Genomic DNA, 21,920 nt, shown 5'->3' with positions numbered 1-21,920 from the left:
CTGACTGGGGCTAGAAATACAGTTAATGGGACAGAACAGGAATTTCTTTAAGAAAAGCAAGATGGTCAATTCAAACATCGGAAGAGTTTTAGAATTTGGGAAGAAGGGCATCCTTGACCTTAGGACCGCGGATGTACAAAGAGTAGTCTGAGCAAACTCAGTTGCTTATCTAACTGTCTAAAACCACTGCAGCCTCTAGATGGGATCCAAGGGAGTGGGTATGGACAATAATTTGGAGGAAAGCTGATTGTGGTACTTAAGTTCTGAATATTTTAGAAATCGGATATTTCCTCCAGAGGCAGCTTCTATACATATCAGTGCAGTGCTGGGATGCTCAAATAGGAGTGACATAAAGTGGTAGAGTTTGTTAGAGTTCAAAAAGAGTGAGGAGGTTTATAGCAGAAGTGAACAAGGATTTATAGACAGTACTGTAGTTGTCAATGAAAATCCCCTTTTATGGTGGTGCCTCAGACTTTGGGAGGTAAGGAAATGGGATTTCTTTCTATGTGCAAAAAGGGTTGACAACTGCATTTTATCGCATGCATGGCTGCTGCATCTTGGTAATATTATTTCCCTTTAGACGAAGACCTGTAAAACTATCAAGGCATTGTCCCAGTGTGTGCTCAGATACATGGTTCTGAATATGTGAGTATTTAGGCACTACGCATAAAAATACAAAAAAACTAACTTGTAAATAAGTACATCAGGGACTCAGAAGAACGTATAGCCCATTTATTTCATTTAATTCAGTGGAAATAAAACCGCTCATCTTAGAGTTTCCTTCACTTGCACCTCTAGTCTCAAATTACAGTCATTTATAACAAATTGTTATTTTTAAGTGCAGAGTATATTTGGATAACTAAGAAGATGAACTGTTCAAGGGCCCTTTTTCTGGCATAACCTGGGCACAAAAGTTCCAGAATAAACAGCAAAAGTAGTAGCATTAGTGATAGTATTAGTTGTAGTAGCAGTAGTAGTAGTACTAATACTAGTACTAGTAGCAGCAGCAGTAGTACTAGTAGTAGTAGTGGCAGTATTACTAGTAGTAGCAGTAGTAGTAATACTAGTACTAGAAGCAGCAGCAGTAGTAGTGCTAGTAGTAGTAGTATTAGCAGTCATAGCAGCAGCAGTAGTAGTAGTAGTAGCAGTAGTAGTAATATTAGTACTAGAAGCAGCAGCAGTAGTAGTACTAGTAGTAGTTGCAGTAGTATTAGCAGTCATAGCAGCAGCAGTAGTAGTAGTAGCAGTAGTAGTAATATTAGTACTAGAAGCAGCAGCAGTAGTAGTACTAGTAGTAGTTGCAGTAGTATTAGCAGTCATAGCAGCAGCAGTAGTTGTAGCAGTAATAGTAAGATTAGTACTAGAAGCAGCAGCAGTAGTACTAGTAGTAGCAGTAGTAGTAGTAATAGCAGTAGTAGTAATACTAGTACTACTAGTAGCACTAGCAGTAGTAGTAATGCTAGTACTAGTAGTAGAAGCAGTAATAGTAGTACTAGTAGTAGTAGTAGCAGTCAGAGCTGATCTAGGTAGTCACCTAGAGCCCACTGTCAGGGGTCTGCCACAAAAACTTATAATTCTTCTCTAAGAACATACTCTGCATTTGTAACATTTCATCTTTAAGGGACACATGCAGCGTGCATCCTTAGTATGACACACAAGCACATTTAAACTGAAACGGAGCCAGCAGTTTTTGGATTTATGCTATTGCCATTCCCATTCTGGACAAACACAGCATCCACAGAGCAGGTTAGTGAAGATATGTGTGTGTGTGTGTGTGTGTGTGTGTGTGTGTGTGTGTGTGTGTGTGTGTGTGTGTGTGTGTGTGTGTGTGTGTGTGTGTGTGTGTGTGTGTGTGTGTGTGTGTGTGTGTGTGTGTGTGTGTGTGTGTGTGTGTGTGAGAAATCCTCCAGTTATGGATGGCAGGTTGGTTAACTCAGTCAGGCTCAAATCCTCTACCTTCAATATAGAGTCTGACTCCTCTACACCGACCACCAAACATTTCAAAAACTGTTGAGTTTCAGTGAATTTTCAAAGAATGGTGATCATCTGTGCATTTTCAAGGACTGTTGAGCTTCTGTGTATTTTCAAGGAAGTTCAAGTTTCTGTACATTTTCAAAGAATGTTGAGTTTCAAGGGAAGTGAAGTTTACTCTTTGCTCATATTAAGTCTGTTTTCAGTGTGTAACTATTTTGTTTAGCATGTGGCCATCATCAGTGTTTATGCTATTAATTTTAAAAGCAGTGTTAGAAGTACAACAGGTAGCATACTTGCCTTTGGTGCAAAAGCCTGTGGGTTTTATTCCAATACCATGTACATGGAGTGCTGATATTGCAGTCCCTCCTTTAAAGGGGATTGGAGTGATGCACTCCTGTGTGTGTCCTCCTTTGAATGAGATGCCTAGTCATTATGAACCAGTTGAAGGTTTGACAGCCATTGCCTATTGCAATAACTTACTTCTTTTTTAAATGTAACATGGGCAGTTTAGTCTTCAAGGGTAGCAGGCATTTAATTTGTACGTGAAACATTGACATGTAAAGATGCTTGCCAATAGCAGCCTCTTTATTAGTTACAGATCTTTGTAGTGTGGAGTTATTCAGATTACTTTTGCTTCTGCAGATATTGTGTATATTGACCAATATTGGTGGATTGTAATGACAGAAGTCTGAGTGGCCTTTTGTGGTTCAATATTCTGTAATGCGTAGTTTTCTCCTTGTTGGTTCATACATTTTGTTTCATTGCTTACTGGAAAAATGTTCAAACCTATAAATTTAAAACACTCTGTAACAAGTGGTGCTGTATTATACAAGAATGTAATTTAACACACTTAATCCACCACTGGCCAGATGCATTTTCTTTGAATGTGGGTTTCAATGTTGTTGCAATGAATGTGAGTTTCAAGGGCAGAGAAGCTTACTGCTCATGCTTTTTCATTGTGAGTCTGTATGTCTTTTTTTTTTTTTTTTTTTTTAGCAAATGGCTATCAGTGTTTGTGCTATAAAATTTGAAATAAAAGTTTTTAATATCTCTAATCATGTAACGTAAAGCAGAAAATAGCATGCACACTGACAGTTTGAACAGTGTTTATGGTAACTGGGGAGAAATAGCCAAGCAATGGGACACTGGAATGGCTGGGGGGAGGTGCTGATCCATTACCCTGCCTAGGGCCTCACTTGACCATGATCTGGATCTGGTAGTAGTAGTAGTAGTAGTACTAGCATTAGTAGAAACAGTAGTAGGTGTACTAGTAGTAGCAGCAGTGGTAGTAACAGTACTAGTAGTAGTTGTAGTAGTAGCAGCAGTAGTAATAGTAATAGTTTTAGTAGCAAAAGTAGTAAAAGTAGGTTGTTAAATAATTAAAGTAAAAAAATTCATGAATAGTTACATCACATTTCAAAATGTCTTTGTAAAGTCTGTTACATCACATTTTAGAATGATATTTAATGTGTGCAAGTTATACATTAATGCAGTGTACTTAGCTATAAGTATTCTATTTATTATACTGAAATACTTCCTTGTATTTCTACTGTCCTGGTTTGTGTCTGAAAAGGGGCATTATATCAAACTACTCACTCAATCATTAATTGTGACATAAAATGAAATAAAATAAATAAATTGCTTAATTGCCTCTGTTCAAATGAACCACATAAAGAAAAAAAAAAAATATATATATATATATATATATATATATATATATTTTTTTTTTTTTTCTCCATTTTTTACAGCTTTGCCAGGAGCTGCCAGCAAGAGCTTACCACGTTGCCTTCTGTCTCCTGTTTATCTTTGGACATCCCACAACAGGGCTTATCTCTGGCTTGCCCTCAATGATGGGACTGCTGCCAGAATGGATAACGCACAGTGACAGGTACTCTACCTGGTGGATGATGCACATCACCTTGACCCCATGGGTGCTAATAATTCTAAAGCACAGCAAACACCTCCTATTTTCATTCTTGTCTTAATAATGATGATGCCACAGTACTACAGTCTGCAGTTTTGCAGGCAGGACATACAATAATGCTATATCTATTCACTTTTCTACAACTGGCCTTTGAAATCAGTTCCAAAGTTCATAATATCTAAACATCATCTTTTACCAGGAGCAAGAAAGCTCATACCATTGGAAGAGACACACAAACTGCAGATGCCATATCATGGCCATCCTGCAGGCAGAAACATGCTTCACCACTGATGCAAACAGAAATGTGGTTCTGGTATTTGTATCATCCCATCTTGTGTATTAGCCTAAAAAGTTATTAACAATGTGAAGACTTTTTCCTTTTTATCCTTTTACTTCATGTAAAGCTCAGCATTTTCTTGGGTCTCTTTTGTAAAATGGAGAGACTGAATGCTGCTCAGAAAACACAGTGTCATGTTGTTAGAAAATTATAAGCTGTCATGGTGACATAAGACCAGCAAAAGCAGCAGTTATAATTTTCTAGAGGACACAAGGGCTTAATAAAACAGAATAAAACTCTCATGAGAGGTGTGTAAGTGTGAGAAGACAAGTTTGCAGAGGTGGAGACAATCGTGTTTGTCTGGAACGGATGTAAGTCAAGTAGGTGTTGATCTGTCTTGAAATAAAAATTAGCTAAATTACAGAAAACTAAATTAAAATCATGAAATTGTAAGACATAAAGCTGTGTTACAAGTAGCTTACCAGATTTTATTGGACTTAAATAATTTTAATCCTAGCCATCGAAACTCAAAGGGTGCAGAGTCCCTTTGTATTACAGCAGTTATCAGTGGCTTGCTGTTTGTACATTACAAACTAAACAATTTTATCTTGAAATAATGCACAAAACATGTTCTAACCAAAGTGACCTAAATTACTCGAACTGAATGTACTATCCAAAAGTTACTAATGTCCCGTGACTGGTTATGGAACATTAGATTAAGCATTTAAATGGGACCAGCAAATTCACTGCAAAATGACAGGAATTAATAGACAAATATATCAAGGTTTAGTGCTCCACGCCAATTGGACTATCACAGAAAAACAAACATAAGCAACAACTCTAAAAAAGATACAGACAAAACAGCAGTAAATGCTTTAAAAAGATTACTTGTTTTCTTTTCCCAGTTCTGTATGTTTATTTTAATGGAACATCTTTTACTGATAAACATGCAACCCTCTTTTAATTTTCAACTTCCTGCTCATTAAAAGTCCCATCTTTATGCTTTTATCACCTACAAACCGTTCCTTGTAAAATTCTGCTGCTGCCACCCCACCCCATAATAAAAAGACGCCATATTTGAAAACTCAAACATTTTACAATAAGATTATGCAAGCAGTATATCCTTATCTCACAAAGAAGCAAACTGCATACAGTATTACCCTTCCTCCCAAAACATATGCATGTACTGCTAAAACATGCATACCTACTGCCAAGACCATCAATTCAGAAAACAATTATGATGGAGAAAACCTGGAGCAATAAACTATCCTCTGGACATTTTCAAATAACAAACTTCTCAGCCAACAAATGTATGTATTCATGTGTGTGTGTGTGTGTGTGTGTGTGTGTGTATAAAACCTGTGCAAAAACAAACAAAAAAATAAAAACACTGAGAATGATATAAGGGTAATCAAATATTCTGTATTTGTATAAATACATTCGCATAAACTATACAATTTTGTTCCTGTTTTCAAGCAAGTTAAGTAATGGGTTACATTCAAATATTTTTTGTTTTACTACTGTAACTTTTTTTTTCCTTTAAGCGGTTTGTTCTTCTATACTCTAGATCAAAACTGCAGTCCATGCTAGCCAGCCTGCCCAGCAACTGAACACAAGATACTCTGAAACAAGTCACCAATAAACTGTTTTGGAATCAAGCCTAAATCATTTCATACCTCTCATCTTCAATCCTTTTTGCTTTCTAGAACTCCTTTCTCTCTCTCTCTCTCTCTCTCTTCCTCTTCTCTGGCTGTTGCTGCTCTTGGAAAATTTCCTGGAAAAATAAACACAATAACTAATCTAGTCCAGCTGGGAGTGTTCACCACAGCTGGCCATAAAGTTTTGTCTGAGCTCCGGTGCATTGGGTTCATGCAAGGACATTTAATTGTCTGGTTTAGGTTTCCGCCTTCGTGCAGACTTTCAGAGACTATTCAAATGCAGTCAGAGCAGACAAGCATGCAAACAAACAAAAACATTTGCAAAGTGACTGCAAGGAAAACTAAAATAGTTTAACAAAGTTAAGAGATTTCAATTTCTTAAGGTTTGCAATTTTTTTTTTATCTTACCACTTCTATTTTTCCTATTTACAAGCTGTGATCTTAAGAGACTACACTTCCTGCTGTCTATGAAGTGGTATCTATTTCTGCAACATTTTTGTTTGACAGAATAACTATGTGCAAAATGGCTGACAGCAATAATTTTAGCATTAGAAACTTCTTAAAGGGTACAGCACCCATAAAAATATATATATATTGATAGAGCTATGATTAGTTATGACTTAAACTCAGGAGATTACTCCCCAGACGTCTTTTTTTCTATCTGGAACTGCTTACAGATTGTATCAGTTCTACTGTGGGAAACTTAATGAAATGGTGACAGAGGCACTAGATAAAGGATTCTAGGGAGGACTGTAGTATTTGTCTTTCTTGCAAATTCTACAGAAGAAATATTATAAAGAAATTGTAAAATGTATAAATCAGTGAACAAGGAGATGGATGCATAGACAGTATGCAAATGTTGCAAAAGATTTTGACGGCTTGAAACTTCAGTGTAGGGAAGTAAGACAACCCACTATCCTCAGCCATCTATACTGGAACAAAAATGATGGCTGGGCACAGAGTTTGCTCACCCAGTTGATTTATACATTTGAAAACATTTCCAAATACGTACTTTATTGAATGCAGTGGATTGGGTTCATAGACGTATATGATAAATGTGTCTGAACTTCATAATGTTCTGCTATTATTCTGCTTTTGCCTGTGATGCCTTCATTTTTTTTCTGTCAGGATTTTTATATCGAAAGTGTTGCGTATGAGGACGGCAGCAAGAGAGCACTAGAAAGAATGAATTCTACTGAGTGTGCCTCATCACTTGTCGCTACCCTAAAAAAAATCACAACTGCATGAGGCTTTTTGTAAATTCAGCTCAGTTATAAGTATAGTCAAATCTTTTTCCATGCCGTTCCTCACTGTCTAGCCACTGAAGCTCCAGAAATGAGAGACTACACCTCCTTTGGGATGTGTATCTACTGATAATGAGGTGGATTCAGACATACTTGGGTGTGAGAGTCAGTTTAAAGAAAAAAACTAAACAAACAAGCCAAAAGAAAACACAGCAGTCCTGCCTCTTACTAAGGAAACACATTTTACAATATTTCCTGAAATCAGAAAAGCATTAGATGACCACTTAATCTTGTACTTTGAAGCTGTTTATTCAATGTCTGACTTCTGCTAAAAAGTGAACCTTTGGATTTTCAAACTGCACATTCATAGCACTTTGACAATGATCAGTTCACAATTTATCCAGTATTTGCCCATGATTTGCTAACTGACAAGAACGGGGAGTTTGAGTTGAAAGTGAGGGCAAGAATGTGGAGTAGAGACTTTGTGTTGTGATGTCAGATGGTCCCAACGAGGAAAAATAAAGATGAGTACAAAGAAACACATTATTAGCAAAAGAAAAATACATTTTTAAGATTTTTAATGCTTGTGTGGGTGAGTGCAAGTGTGTGTCTATTTAGTGCATGCTCGTGTATTTGTCTGTGTGTGTGTGCTTGTATGTTTGTGTGTATGCATGCTCATATCTGTGTGTTTGTGTGTGTGTGTGTGTGTGTGTGTGTGTGTGTGTGTGTGTGTGTGTGTGTGTGTGTGTGTGTGTGTGCATGCGTGTATGTGCTTGTGTGTGTGTGTGTGTGTGTGTGTGTGTGTGTGTGTGTGTGTGTGTGTGTGTGTGTGTGTCTTTGGGGATGGGATCTGCACACTGTAAGCATGAGTGGCTAATGTGTGAGAATTTCAAAATTAAGAAGAAAAAAGAAGATAAAAATAAATGCTGTAAATGTTTGGGGTGGAGAAGGGGGATTGGAGCATATGCCTATTGGAGGTACCGAACCAGGAATTTAAGACTGAGAAAGGCAACAAGAGGACACTGAAAGTAAAAGACCCAGAAATACATACAGAAGAAAAACTACAATGTTTGCTTGCAATGTTGCTAATAATATTCTGTATTAGGTTCCAGTGCTTAATGCTGTGGGGCCACGTGGGTAGATTCATATTTAGGGTGGTCTGCATTACAATTTTAAATAAATATGAATAAAAGTCCACAAAGAAATGAACAAATGGAAAAAGAAAAAAGGAAAAATAAAATCTCTGGAGAGCATTTGGAGGAACTTGTAATTTGTAGGACTGCATTAGATATATATGTATATGTATATTTATATGTATATAAGGTCATTACAGATGCAAAGGGTTGGGGAAGAGAGTGTTTCCTCTCAGCCCCATGCAATAATACTGGTGTCATGTGAACAACGTGACTAAGACATAGTTTAGCTATCCTACTGTATAAAAGTATGGGTGCTGTATAAAGAAGTAGCACATAGGCAAGAACTAGACATTGTAAGTTAAGAAACCTACCTTTCTTGCTGGCAGTTTGTAATAGCACATTAAATGTTATTGCAAAAAAGTAGACCAGTTACCTTGTTCAATGCCACTGAAGTATGATGATCATCTCATCTTAGAGAAGGTGTCAGGTGGCTCCAGACCTTGTCTGAAGGAAGTTGTGAAATGTATATAAATGCAAAGAAGCCCAGAATACCATGTCATTGGCAAAAAATTTTGAATAGTTTTCAACGCATAATTCAATATGTACACAATGCGTCATTAAGGAACCAGGTAAAAAGTAGGACATGAATCACATGATCTTCCTCCCTTGAAATAATTGCACTGACATTGTGATCTCACCTAATCCACTAAACACAAGTATAGCAGGATGGGGCTATAAAGAAACAGAGAAAAAGACTGTGAGAATGGACAAAATATGATGGTGGCGATTTATAAAGAGAGGTACATACATTCGCACCTAAGGTGCTTGCAGAAATGAGAGGTGAGTTCCTCCTCCTAGTACATAGACATTGAAGCCATAAGGAGGACCAGTTATACAGCCTGTAACACCACATTTGAAGATCTCTGGTAGCAACTTCTGGTGTAGGTTCAGATAAATAAATACATTCTCCAATAAAGAGTCTACTTAAAAACAAAATTCTTTTTCAAGCATCCTTGTAAGACAAGCTTTCTGTTTCCTATGCTAACAACCCTGTTCCGACTTTGCAGGAAATACTGACTGCTAGTTCACAGATTTCTGACCGCAAACAACATCTGTGTCTTCTACAAAGCAAATAAACTCCCTCCCCTACTAGATTCCAAGGCATTACTTGTATATAAGAGTTAATGCTCTTAAGCACAGCAAAGCTAGAATGCGGACCATAGGAGGTATGTAAACGATGAGCTCCAGACATTCATCCCAAAACTCTTTCATTCAAAACACATTCCAGAGCAGTCATCCTACATGTGGTCAGTAACATTAATTTTCCTGATTCCATTTAGCAAATATAACTGTCCACAATCTCATTTCCTATTATACAGTTTATTTTAAGATCACAGCTCATGCAGTTAATGTTTTACCCTTTCGGGCTTTTTCTCTCCCTCCCAGTGTGGGAGTAACCACTGACTTACTATTTTTAAGTAAGAGGAATGTGGAGACAAATTTCACCATGTATAGTGCAAATGGCCTTGCTCCTTATAAAAAAAAAGATGGTTTATTTTTAGATGTAGGTTCAGCAGCATTAGACTCAGTCCTTTTGGATTGATATTGCAACCACTGGGTCAGGAGATGACCTCTGGTAGTGTATCTTTCAAAACTTTCTTATTTTTGAGCACATACTGGTATGGATTCAACCAGTCTTGGAATTCTTAATTAATAGTAAAGAAAATACAGTTGAGGATTAGCCAATGGACGAGATGCCTAATCAGTGACCAACAGTATCCAAGGTGCACTTGAAGAGTGTCAATTTACAGCTGGATTTTTTTAAAGAACAGAACAACTGAAGGGGCCCTAATCACCTGAACGAAGATCATGGACAAAATCTTTTGGCATGGACCAGTGGCCATGTGGCCTTAGTGAAAATTTCTGCTCTAGAAAAATTCCTAAAGCAGACACTACAGGCAGGAACACCCTAGTCCTCTACCCTTGACTCATTACAAAGAGGCCAACATGTCTCTTAATGAAAAAAAAAAAAAACATTTAGCTAGCCATTTAGAAAAGGTCTGCCTAACAAATGATTTCTGTTCCCTTCCTAAAATAGAAGGTGATAAATAATCAATCTATTTCATGGCAGAACTTGATTTTCACCTCTTCAGACCATGGCTATGGATGAATATTCAGAGATCTCGAAAGTGATGGGAGTAATGACCCAGTACCATCTCAGCTACAGGAGCTGATATGACTGGCCCTGTAGGTGGGAATATGTGAGAGTATTCCAATAGATATTAACAAAATGGCATTACTTACTAAGTGCTAAGAACCTTTCTGACTTCTTGTAAGGATTGCTCTAGATAATCATTAAACTTACAAATCTCTGTGGTAACAATATCCCTGACATGATAAAGAGAACACATCTTTCTCTTACCCTCTTTTTGATTCCAGCCTGAGCAAGGGCAGGGGGGAGAATGAAAAGGTTAAGGGGAAATGAGGGAACTGTGTGGTGGCCATATTCTTATCTAGATTCATGCTCAGGAAATCATGAGAGAACACTGTGATTGCAATTTAGCCACATTTCAGAATTATATTCACGCCTCCTGAAGAAGAACTGAGTATGGTTTCTGGACCGATACAGATTATAAACAAATTATTTCAATTAAAATATGTACACATGCATACATGCACACAAATTGAGGGAATCTTACTGAGATCTTTTATGATGCCATAAAAGAACAGATAAAAAAGTTAAATGATGGTAATGATGGAATTGTACCTGAACTTCATATAATTTTACCTCATGAGACATTAGTAATTTTATTACTTTATTTTTTTTTTTCAGTTAAAGAGAAATGTAAACTTTCATCTACTTGGAAGTATCCAATTATTTCCCTTCCTGAATGGCTCACTGGTGCAAATGTTTCATTCTGATGCTGATGCATACATATTCCTACTACTACCAAAAGGGGTCCTGGGGGGGAAATGTTTCATTTTGGTGCTTGTGCATACTTGGTCAAACTACTGAAGGGATCACTTGGTGAAATATTTCAATCTGGTGCTTGTGCATACTTGGTCAAAATACTGACATCGCTGGAGAGAATGTTTTATTCTGATTTCGGTGAAGTGCTTGCGCATACATAATCAGACTGATGAAGTGATCTCTGGGCAAAATAATTTATTTTATGTCATTTTAGTGCTTGTGCATACCTAGACAAACTACTGAGGGGGTTGCTGGGGGAAATAATTCATTTATGTGTCAGTATAATGCTTGTGCAAACTTAGACAAACTGCTGACAGGGTTGCTGTAGGCAATTTCATGGATTGCAACTCGTATATGAAAGGTAAAACATCACTTTTAACAGGGGGTGTGTGTACTGAACAGATATTAGATTATGAATCACAAGAACACCTCATTAGTATATAGTACTTTACAACATTTCTCATTTGCATTTCATTATTCTTAAGGCATTTCATGCTAGTGTAAATGGCCTCTATGAATTTCACCTTTGCTATGCTCATTCATGAACATCAGGGATATCCCTTCTAATTGATGAGGATCAATCTAGTTTTATATGGAACAAACTCATGACAATATTAAAAGAATAACTGCATTAATTGACTATGCCAATAATATGAAGAAAAAACTATCAATAATTAACTCAGATCTCAATAAAGCTTTTGATTCTGTAGCTTGTTTTTATTTATCCTCTGTATTAAAAATTTGTAATTTTTCAAATAATTTCATTCATCTTATTAATTTTTTTGTATAAAAAACTCTTCTGATTTTATTATGTAAGGCTCTTTTTCCCCAACCAGTTAAGATTTGTAAAGGAACAAAGCAAGGCCGTCCATTGTCTCCCTTATTATTATTTGCTTTGGTGATTGAACCCTTTGTAATTATATAAGATCAAATTTAGAAATAGTTGGGTTTAGAATAATTGATCATTATACATCTAAAATCTAGTTCTTTGCAGGTATTGTTTTACTGACAATTGGTAATAGTGATAAATCTATAACTTCTTTTTCCATTAAAATTTTTTCGAACCTGTATCAAGTCTTAATTGTAATATTTTACTGATAAGCAAAGCATTAAAAAACAATTAAAGAGGATTAAGGAATATAATTGTGACTATAAACAAATGAAGTATCTAGGAATTATGTTATCACATAATAGTATAGAAATACCATTGATTAGCTATAATAATATTTGGATTCTATCAAATTAAGGATGAACAAATGGAACAAAATATTTTTCCATAGAAGATAAACTTAAAGTAAGATAACTATTTGCCAAAATAATATGTGCTATTCAAACTGCTTTTCTTTTATCCCTCTAAAAAAATATTAAATAATCTAATAATGTTCTTTTAAAATTTTTCTGATTTCCAAACAAATCTAGAGTAGCTTTGAAACGTCATATAAAAGATTAAAAGAATGATAGAATAGCTTTCCTGGATATAAAATAAATGCTTTAGCATCGGTCATAAAAATCATACCTTTAAGGATAAATTCTCATCAGTCAGCAAGGTGAAAAAAGCTTCATAAGGTTATCTGAATGAAGGATAATAATAGTGTAATTTGTCAAGATTCTTTGATCTTAGGAAATAGTTTTAATTGGCTATTAAAGAAATATTTTATTAAAATCATGAATAAATCTTCTGACTCATATTAAATAAATATTTTAAAAGTATTTTAAAACTTTATTTTTAAGAAACTTGATTTGAAAGCTTGGTTCTTTACATTTCCAATTGCTTTGGCTAAAGATCTTATTGATACTTTTAGTTTCACTAAAATGATGAGTTTAAAGGACCAAGGTTTGAATATGTTGCTGCCAAATCAGGAATGGAAAAAAAAATACTTTCTTTTCATTTTCTAAAGAGTAAATATGATTTTTTTATGAACCATTGGGCTATACAGACTACTATAGATTGAATAAATGACTAATATAATAAGGAATACATTATGGCATACAAGCAAGTTAACAAAAGGTATTATGAATACAACAAAATGCTCTGTGTAGATAGCAATAACTTAATGACTGTAATAATAATAAAGTATACTGACTGAGGACAATAGGAATGGATTGTTAGAGTAAGGAGGTAAGAAGAAGAGAATTAAATAATGAAGGGATAGAACAAAAATTATAAAAGATAGCAAAAGTAAGGTAAGCACACAGAAATGAAGTATTTACAATATATGCAATGTAGAAGAGATGTTATATATTAGTGTCGGGAAATATTGTGAGGTTGACAAATGTGCCTGACTGGGAGAGTTGGGAATTAGGTGATGTGTCCAGTGTGAAAGCATTTACAAACTGACTCAGTTGTTTGATGATCTTTAAACTGAGAATGAATGATAGGTATGATATGAGGTCTTTAAGATTAATAGGGAGGGATTCTCCGAATTTGGGGCCTAGCATGGATAAAACCTGGTAAGTACTGTGACGCCCGTGCCCTGGCCCAGCAATCAAGGAGCCTCAATCCTCACCACTAACATCATAGAGGGCATCTCATATATGAGGAAAGGATAACAAATACACACAGTAAAGTGTAATTTCCCTTAAGAGCACACAGAGATCACAGTCAGTCGGGGGCTGATCACTCTCTTGCTCTCCAGGTCCCCAGTAAGACTCCCCACTGGCAGAGCTATAGGGTCTGGATCTCAACCTAGCTGAGCAAGCTAAAATCTCCAACATCATCTCAGTCCAACCAGTGCTTTGTGTCCCTGCCCAAGTAGCTGACACACACACTTTGAGATAAGAGTTTATCCAACCACACAGGCACTTCTGGGGAAGGCTGACACAGGTTCTCCAGCTGTGTCCCTTTTAACCAGACTATACGGTAGTACCCTGCCACCACTGAGCTAATAATTATCATCCAGTCAAAGGCCCTTAAAAGGGTGTCCAATTATTACAGTGCAATATTATTATCCAATTGGTAGCATGACTAAACAGTCTCAAGGCTTATTAGAGTGACTTGGTACAGGATTCTTATATGCATGCAATGTACTCTAGAGCTTAACTTATCTCTACACAAACCAGCCACAGTTAAAAGGTTTTAAAATATTTAATAATAAATAATTAAAGCCACAAGACAATACTTTCTACTACACAGTCAGTGCTAGTCAAGAGTTCAGAGATCACACAGGAATACTTACAATAATTCACTAGTACAGCTCTGACATCACAGAAAACAGTCTAATCTTTCTAATTCTAGCTATCTCTAAAAGAAAACACAAGTCTAAGATAACTTACATAAGACAACAAGCAGAGTGCTATGAGTTGGATGATCAAGACAAAAATGCTTACTGCCTTCTGCTTCTCTCTGTTTAAATTGCTATTGCAGTTCTGATAAACATTACATCATTCTTTCACTTTCCTGGAGTTCCCAGGCTACCCATTAACTGCATTTACATTCTTAACATCTCCCTTTTTTATCTTGCAGCTGGTCAGGAAACAAAGCAATAAAAATATATTTGCATGCTTAAATCTAGCAATTAACTATTGGTTAAAACAATAGAAAGAATTTCTTCATCTAGACTTTTCTGCACCACTGTTTACTTTAAAGGGTCACCACGTGCTTTACTTTGGTCAGTAGAGTGCACTGTTGTCACATTTATTTCCAGTTCCACATGTAATAGTATTTCTTTACATTTAAGGCAACAAGCCTGTAGTTTACATTTATTTACAAATGACAGAATTATCTATAAAATTCTGTCTGGCTAAGCTGGCAGCCTTTACCCATCTTTACCAAGCTTCCCAAGTACATTGGAGTCTGATTCTGTGAGATTGAAGAAGTGGACCAGACTTCTTAGATTGCAATTGGGGGTTATTTGAAGAGGTTGGAGGCAAGGGAAGGACAGGAGTTTGTCGAGTTAAGAGCAAAACAGTTGATAGGAAGGATGCTTCAAAGAAAATACAGAAAAAAGTTAACATTTGGGTTAAAGCATTGTAAACCTGTTTATCCACAGTTTTTTCTTCTATGGGTAAAAGCTATGCATCAGTGAAGCAGCATAAGAAACAGAATGCTAGTACTGCATACCAGTCCAAAGGATGTCCATCAATGTTCAGGCAACAATGTCAATTAATCCAGTGTAAACACATGTCCTTTAAATTACAGGCCATCAAACAGCTGTTATGTATCTAGTAAAAAGGACATTATTTTTAAGCTTCTTCTCCAAAACAGGAACAGGATTCCAATCTACATTGAGCCCCTCACTAACACTCTTCAAGAGAAACCTTGACGAGTGGATGGGAAACCGAAAATGTACCCAGGGGGTCATTGCAGTGGCTCTGCTGGACCGAGGCACAGGGAAATAATCCAAGGGGGCTGCGAAAGCCAACACATTCTGGTTAGGCTTATAGATGCCCTCAGGCAGATAGTCTAGTACTTAGCTTTGAACTTATGAACCTAAAACAGTTACAGCCACTGTATGAGTAAATAAACTGAAAATGGCCCTACACCACTATGAAAACTAAATAAAAAAACTTGACAAAAGAGGCCAACAAAAATTGATAATTTGCAGATCACAAGTGGTATGACAAATAAAGAAATGTAGGCCAATCCTTTCAGTCTATATACAGCACTTAAATACTTTATGTTTTAGTGCAGGAATAAAAATTATCTTGTTAGTGGCTAAAAAGACTTTATGAGTAAGAAGCCAATTTTTCTTATGTACCATTTTAACTGTATCAGAACTTCATTTCTATTTGAAATAAGCCAGATACCAACTTTTTGAAGGTAGAGAGTTACATTATTATCATGTTCAGGGCACCAATAGTGTACACTACAGGAATGGTTGTGTTAGAAAAATATGTATTAATGTATATGTTTAGTGCTTATTAAGAAATAAGAAAGATATAATGCATTTTATTCTATTAATGATATGACAAGAACAATGAATTCATATGAAACTGCAAGAAGCTTTTGGAAACTGCAGTGTGCCTTTTTTGCAAGTTGGCCTCTGACCCCAGCAGCTGCTAGCTCAGCAAGAATTGATGTTTATGCTTCTCACAAGTGATTATCTGTTGGGTCAGAAAATTGAATGTGTGAAATAATGAGAATCTTCTGCTCTTTCCTGCTTGAGCAATCGACCTTGTATATGTTGCTAGATAATGCACCAGCTGCAAGGAAGAAGTGATACATGTAACAAAAGAAATGTATTGAGAACTGTATCTGCTGTTATGTTCGAATTAGCTCAGAACCTTGAGTGGCAACTTTTGTAAAAGGGTATTATAACTAACCAGGTGGCTAGCAAGGCCACGTTGTTTACCAGAAAAACTTTTTAAGCAAAATGTAGTATCAGCATTTTAGATGAATAGAATATTGTAAGCTAAAGTGATGTAAAACCCCTTGTGACTGACTACGTCAGCCTGGTGGGTTAATACTAGTGAGAAATACTATAAAAGTTGTGTTTTTCCTGTTTCATTCAGACAAAATTTTGTACTTGTACGTTTTTTGCCTCCTGGTGTACACTAGTAAAGAACCTGAACCTCCTGTGTATTGATCTTTTTATTACAGTGTTTTTCATTTAACAGATTGGTCCTTGCTTACTGGAATCCCTCAGACGCTGCGGATCACAGCGTAGCGGTGGTCGAAGACTGCATGCAAGAGAAGATACCAAAATGGTTCTTCTTGAGTGAAAAGACCTCCGACTGAATTGTCGTTTAAAGAGGCTGGCAACTTTCTGATCTGTGGCTGAAGAGCGGATTTCCACTTTAAACCGTGACTGGTCAATAATGGAGGCTCAGGTAGGGAGACTTTTTGCCTTTTTTTCTGTTTTAGATCAGGGACTAGGTTACAGTAAATATTGTTTTTTTTTTGTCAGATTTGTCATACAGATCAGGGACAAGAAAAATTACTGTTTATTTGGTCATAGATCAGGGTAACAGAATAAGATAGGCAGTTATTCTAGATAAACTGTGAAAGGAACTGAAGTTGTGGTACCACGTGTTAAAAGGGTTACGTAACATTTATTGATATGGGAAATCAGTGCACTAAAACATCGAGAGATCCGCCCCTAACCGAAGACGCAAAATATATGCAACTACAACGTGCAGATAATGTTAGATATTATGCAAAATGGGTTAACAAATATGAATTTGATGGAAAATTAGACAAATCTTCACTTGTTAAACTTCTTAAACATCTTAAAAGTGATACGAAAGGTCAGGCAAAAAAACAACAGCAATTAGGCATTCCTCAGGCACACAGGTGGATTGAGGAAGCAAACCGTAGGGAACAAAAGAGTAATAATTCAAAGGCATTGTTTTTAGACAAAGAAGATAATAATATAGTAGTAGCAACGGCTCCTCCGCCCCCACCACTCCCTTTTTCAATATATGAAGCGGGTGGACAAGCTGGTCCACCTCCGCGGTATCCTGATGTCTCAGTGAAACCAAAATCGTTTGTTAGAGATCCCATTGAAACTAGGTCCCGAACATGTAAAACACAGGGGGACATAGAATCGTATCAAATGGAGAGAAATTTACAAGCTGAGAGTGAGGAAGAAATATGTCCACTTATAGAGGTACCAAATCCTCAGGCAGGACAGGTTGGACAGGACCCAACCCTCTTGGTATATAGGCCGTGGACACCGGAGGATATCCGGAAGGCTACTGAGGGAATTCCCCATCCAAAAGTTAATTTTACAAAATTCCTAGAAGATTTACAAGGCATGAGGTTAAGTTACCACTTAAATGGGGAAGAAGTAGAAAAAGTAGTTAGACAAATTGTAGGTCCAGATTGGCACATGATTAGTGGCACCTGGAATCCTCGTAATGCAGAATTTAAGCCACTCCCACATAGTGACGCAGAACTTGACAATAGAGTAAAAGGCCTTACAGACCAAATCTCTGAGAAATGGAAACCTAGAGCAGACTGTACTTGTATTAATCAATGCATACAGCAAGAAAATGAAACAGTAGATGGGTACTATGCCAGATTATTAGAGTGCTTTAACAATCATAGTGGCATGACAGTTCCCGAAAATCAAACAAATGATTCCCCGTATGAACAACAATTGAAAAATGCATTTTTAAAAGGTTGCATTGCACCTATTAGTAGCTTCATTATGAAGCATATGATAGATCATCGAACAAGTAGGTTACAAGCCTAACTTGAACATGCTAGACATGCTGAAAGACATTTTAATAGCAAAAAGAAAAAGAAAGCGCAAGTCTTCACTGCTGAAGATGGAGCTGAAGTTTATGTATTACAGTCTGGTAAAAAGGGTAAGAAAAATGCACAGGGAAATAAATAGTCTGACAAATGGTCAGAGGACTTTGAAGAAAGGAAAAAGAGAGGTGAATGTTTTAAGTGCGGGAAGAAAGGACATCTAGCTAGGGATTGCAAACAAAATAAGAAGGTAACCACAGAGGATAAGGGAGATGAGGACTGACTATATGATGGTGAAGATACACCATACGAGAGTCAGAAATCATCGGGAAAAGACAATAAAGAGAGGACAAATGTAAATGTGATAGAAGGAGTAGAGGAAGTGCAAGTAGACATGGAAGATGAAGAAAATGAGATTTTAGATTTAGCATTATTGAGCCTAGAGCTCTATCTAGCAGCCACAAAACCGGAAGTTACACTTCTGGTGGAGGGGAAGGAAATTAAATTCCTGTGTGATTCAGGAGCATCATGGACTCTGATACACCCCTCCAAGTTACCAGAACATTCAGAATCACCTGATTATATATTAGTGAAAGCTGCAAATGGACAGCTATACCGGGAACCACTTTCCCATGATATAGCAATAATTGACCCTGTTTCATGGATGACTCAAAGTAGTAAAATTGTTGTTTCTGCAAAATGCCCAGTGAACCTATTAGGTAGGGACCTTATGCAGATATTTGGCATAGCAGTAGTTTTGACTATGCAGGGTATGGAGGCACAGTGACAAATGGATACTTTTTTGGTGCGACCGGAGGGGGAAACTTTTTACTGGTACAGCCAGGACTTAGTTACGACTGGTCCAGGGGCAGTGACCGAGGAACTGATGAACGTAGCCATCAGTAAATCCCCCTCCCTTGACACTGACAGACAGCATTTGTTACATTGTACTCTGTATTACTGTAGCAAACCAGACCTGATAAGGAATATGAGCAAGAATTGTTCAGAAATCGTGCAAACAGATTAGTGTTACGTAATCTGTACTGGGATACTGAGGGAAACAGTGTTGTTAGCTGTTCATTACCTCAAGAATTCCTTGCACAATACAAATCTAATCGATTACCACATGTCAGTTTAACTAAGAACAAAATGCAAAATGGGCAGACCTAGGAGAAAAGGTAACAAGATGGGAAAAGCAAACTGAATTAGAATTATCAGAACAGGGAATACAGAAACAGAGACTGAATTGGTTAACACAGGCACATCCAGCTGTACACTTGCAGTCTAGCGAGGACAGCTGATTGGCATTTTTATTAGAAGAAGAAGAAGAAAAAGCCTTATGTGACATACCAGACATTCTTTGGTCAACAGGCAAGTCAGATGTATGACTTATTCGAACAGCAGGACCAGTTATTATTACGCCAAAGTCAGCATTCAGACCACAGAAAAGACAATATCCTTTAAGAAAGGATGCAGAAATAGGAATCAAATCTATAATAGCAGCATTACTTAAGGAAGGAGTACTGGTAGAATCTCCTGATTCACCATGCAATACACCCCTATTTCCTGTTAAAAAGGCAAACGGGGAATGGCGTATGGTTCAGGACTTACAAGCTGTAAATAATGCAGTAATACCTAGATCACCTATGGTGCCAGATCCACACACTTTGTTAAATGATTTGAAACCTCACCAGAAATATTTCTCTGTGGTAGATATCAGCAATGCTTTTTTTTCAATATCTATACATCCTGATAGCCAATATTGGTTTGCATTTACATTTCAGGGAAAGAGGTATACCTATACTCGACTACCACAGGGATATTGTGAGAGTCCAACAATATTTGCACAAGAAATGGCTAGTAATTTGGCGGGATTCACCCCACCAAGGTGTAGTCAAATTATACTTTATGTAGACAGCATCTTGCTAGCAGCCCCCACCCAGCAGCAATGCAGGGAGGATACCATAGCACTGTTACAATTCTTAGCAACACAGGGGCACAAAGTAAACAAAAGCAAACTACAGCTTTGGAGAAAACAGGTTAGATACCTAGGATATGTAATATCCAAAGAAGGTAGAATATTAGATGAGGAAAGAAAGACAGCGATTTTACAAGCACCCAAACCAGCGACCAAGAAGGAAATGATGTCCTTCCTGGGAACAACTAACTTCTGCCGGAGTTGGATACTAAACTATGCTTTGGAATCTGCTCCACTGACCAACCTAATATACAAAAAAACAATGGCAGCACAAGATTTATTACAATGGACACCTGAAGTAGAAATGGCTTTCTGCAGGTTGAAACAATTAATAGCTTCTTCATTAGTCCTAGGACTACCAAACTATCATAAACGTTTCTTTCAAACTGTAGACTGTAAGCAGGGATATATGACATCAGTATTGACACAACAACATGGGGATAAACAACGCCCCATAGCTTACTATTCATCACAGTTAGACCCAGTGGCATGATCCTTGCCCCACTGCGTACAAACAGTAGTCACAGCTGCAATGGCAGTACAGGCTTCGGCCTCAGTGGTGTTATTCCACCCTCTCACATTGAGAGTGCCTCATGCAGTTGCGATAATTTTACTGCAAGAAAAGGTAGCATATCTTTCTCCTGCTAGACACCTTTCCTGTATAACTATACTGTTGAGCCAATGTCAAAGGAAAAATCAAAGATCAATGCAGCCAAGGTTCAGTTAAGGTTCCTTTATTCTTGTACAAGGAGACAAAAATGCAGTTCAGAAGTTTGTCTGACATTATACAGGAAATAAAAGCCAAGGGTGAAGAGTGGAATAAACAACAAGTAATCCAACAACCACTCCGACTCCAATAACTAATGCCCAAACGTTTTATTCACAATTCCACAATAAAATAAAAAAATACATCCAGGTCAAGCGCTTTCGTATTATCACTTCTTCAGACAAATGCATCACCACAAACTCAGCCTTATATAATAAATTCAATTAACTCAATTAGGTACAATCCTGTCTTTTAAAGAAACATACAAAAAGTCATATAAATTCTTAAAAAATCTTAAAATTCTTCAAAAAACAGTGTGTATTTTATCAGATGGATATTCAAACAGACAGAAAAAAAAACATTTTTAAGAAAATATCAAACAGGTATATATGTATATATAACCTGAAACTTAACGTTTTAATGCCCTGTATTTTAATTCATGTTTAATACTGACATGCTCATTTAATCCTGGGGGTTCACTAGCATTAAGTCTTAGTTGCCATTTGATTTCAGCCCTCAATAATTTATTATTCCAATCACCACCTCTAAAATCATGTCCTACCACTTCTAATATACCAAACTTAAAACTATGGCAAGGGAACATCTTAATATGTTTATATAATGCATTTTTTTCATCTTTTCTCTTAATACTATAACTATGCTCATATATACTTCTACTCAACTTCCTCTCAGTTTTACCTACATAGAATTGTCCACATTCTGAACAAAGGGTTAAATAAACCACCCCCATAGTATTACAAGATCCACTCAAAAAACTAACCTCTCTATTACAAGGACCCACAATAATTTTCGGGACATCAATAATAAACTTACAATAATCACAAGCTCCGCATCTA

The 21,920-nt window shown here is 36.8% G+C and overlaps 1 long non-coding RNA gene across 1 annotated transcript in view; it reads right to left on the bottom strand.

Moving 5' to 3' along the window:
- Nucleotides 1-5,928, bottom strand: part of LOC122809232 — a 111,191-nt gene extending 105,263 nt beyond the window's left edge. Inside the window, exon 1 of the long non-coding RNA XR_006365875.1 lies at nt 5,852-5,928. This is a non-coding gene — a long non-coding RNA (uncharacterized LOC122809232). The remainder of the gene's footprint in view (nt 1-5,851) is intronic.
- Nucleotides 5,929-21,920: the final 15,992 nt, after the last annotated feature.

Source organism: Protopterus annectens, chromosome 8.part0 (genome assembly GCF_019279795.1).
Source record: "Protopterus annectens isolate FY-2018-M chromosome 8.part0, PAN1.0, whole genome shotgun sequence".
NCBI lineage: Eukaryota > Metazoa > Chordata > Ceratodontiformes > Protopteridae > Protopterus > Protopterus annectens.
The sequence above is the reverse complement of the archived record's forward strand: the minus strand, read 5'-3'. Positions and strand labels throughout refer to the sequence as shown.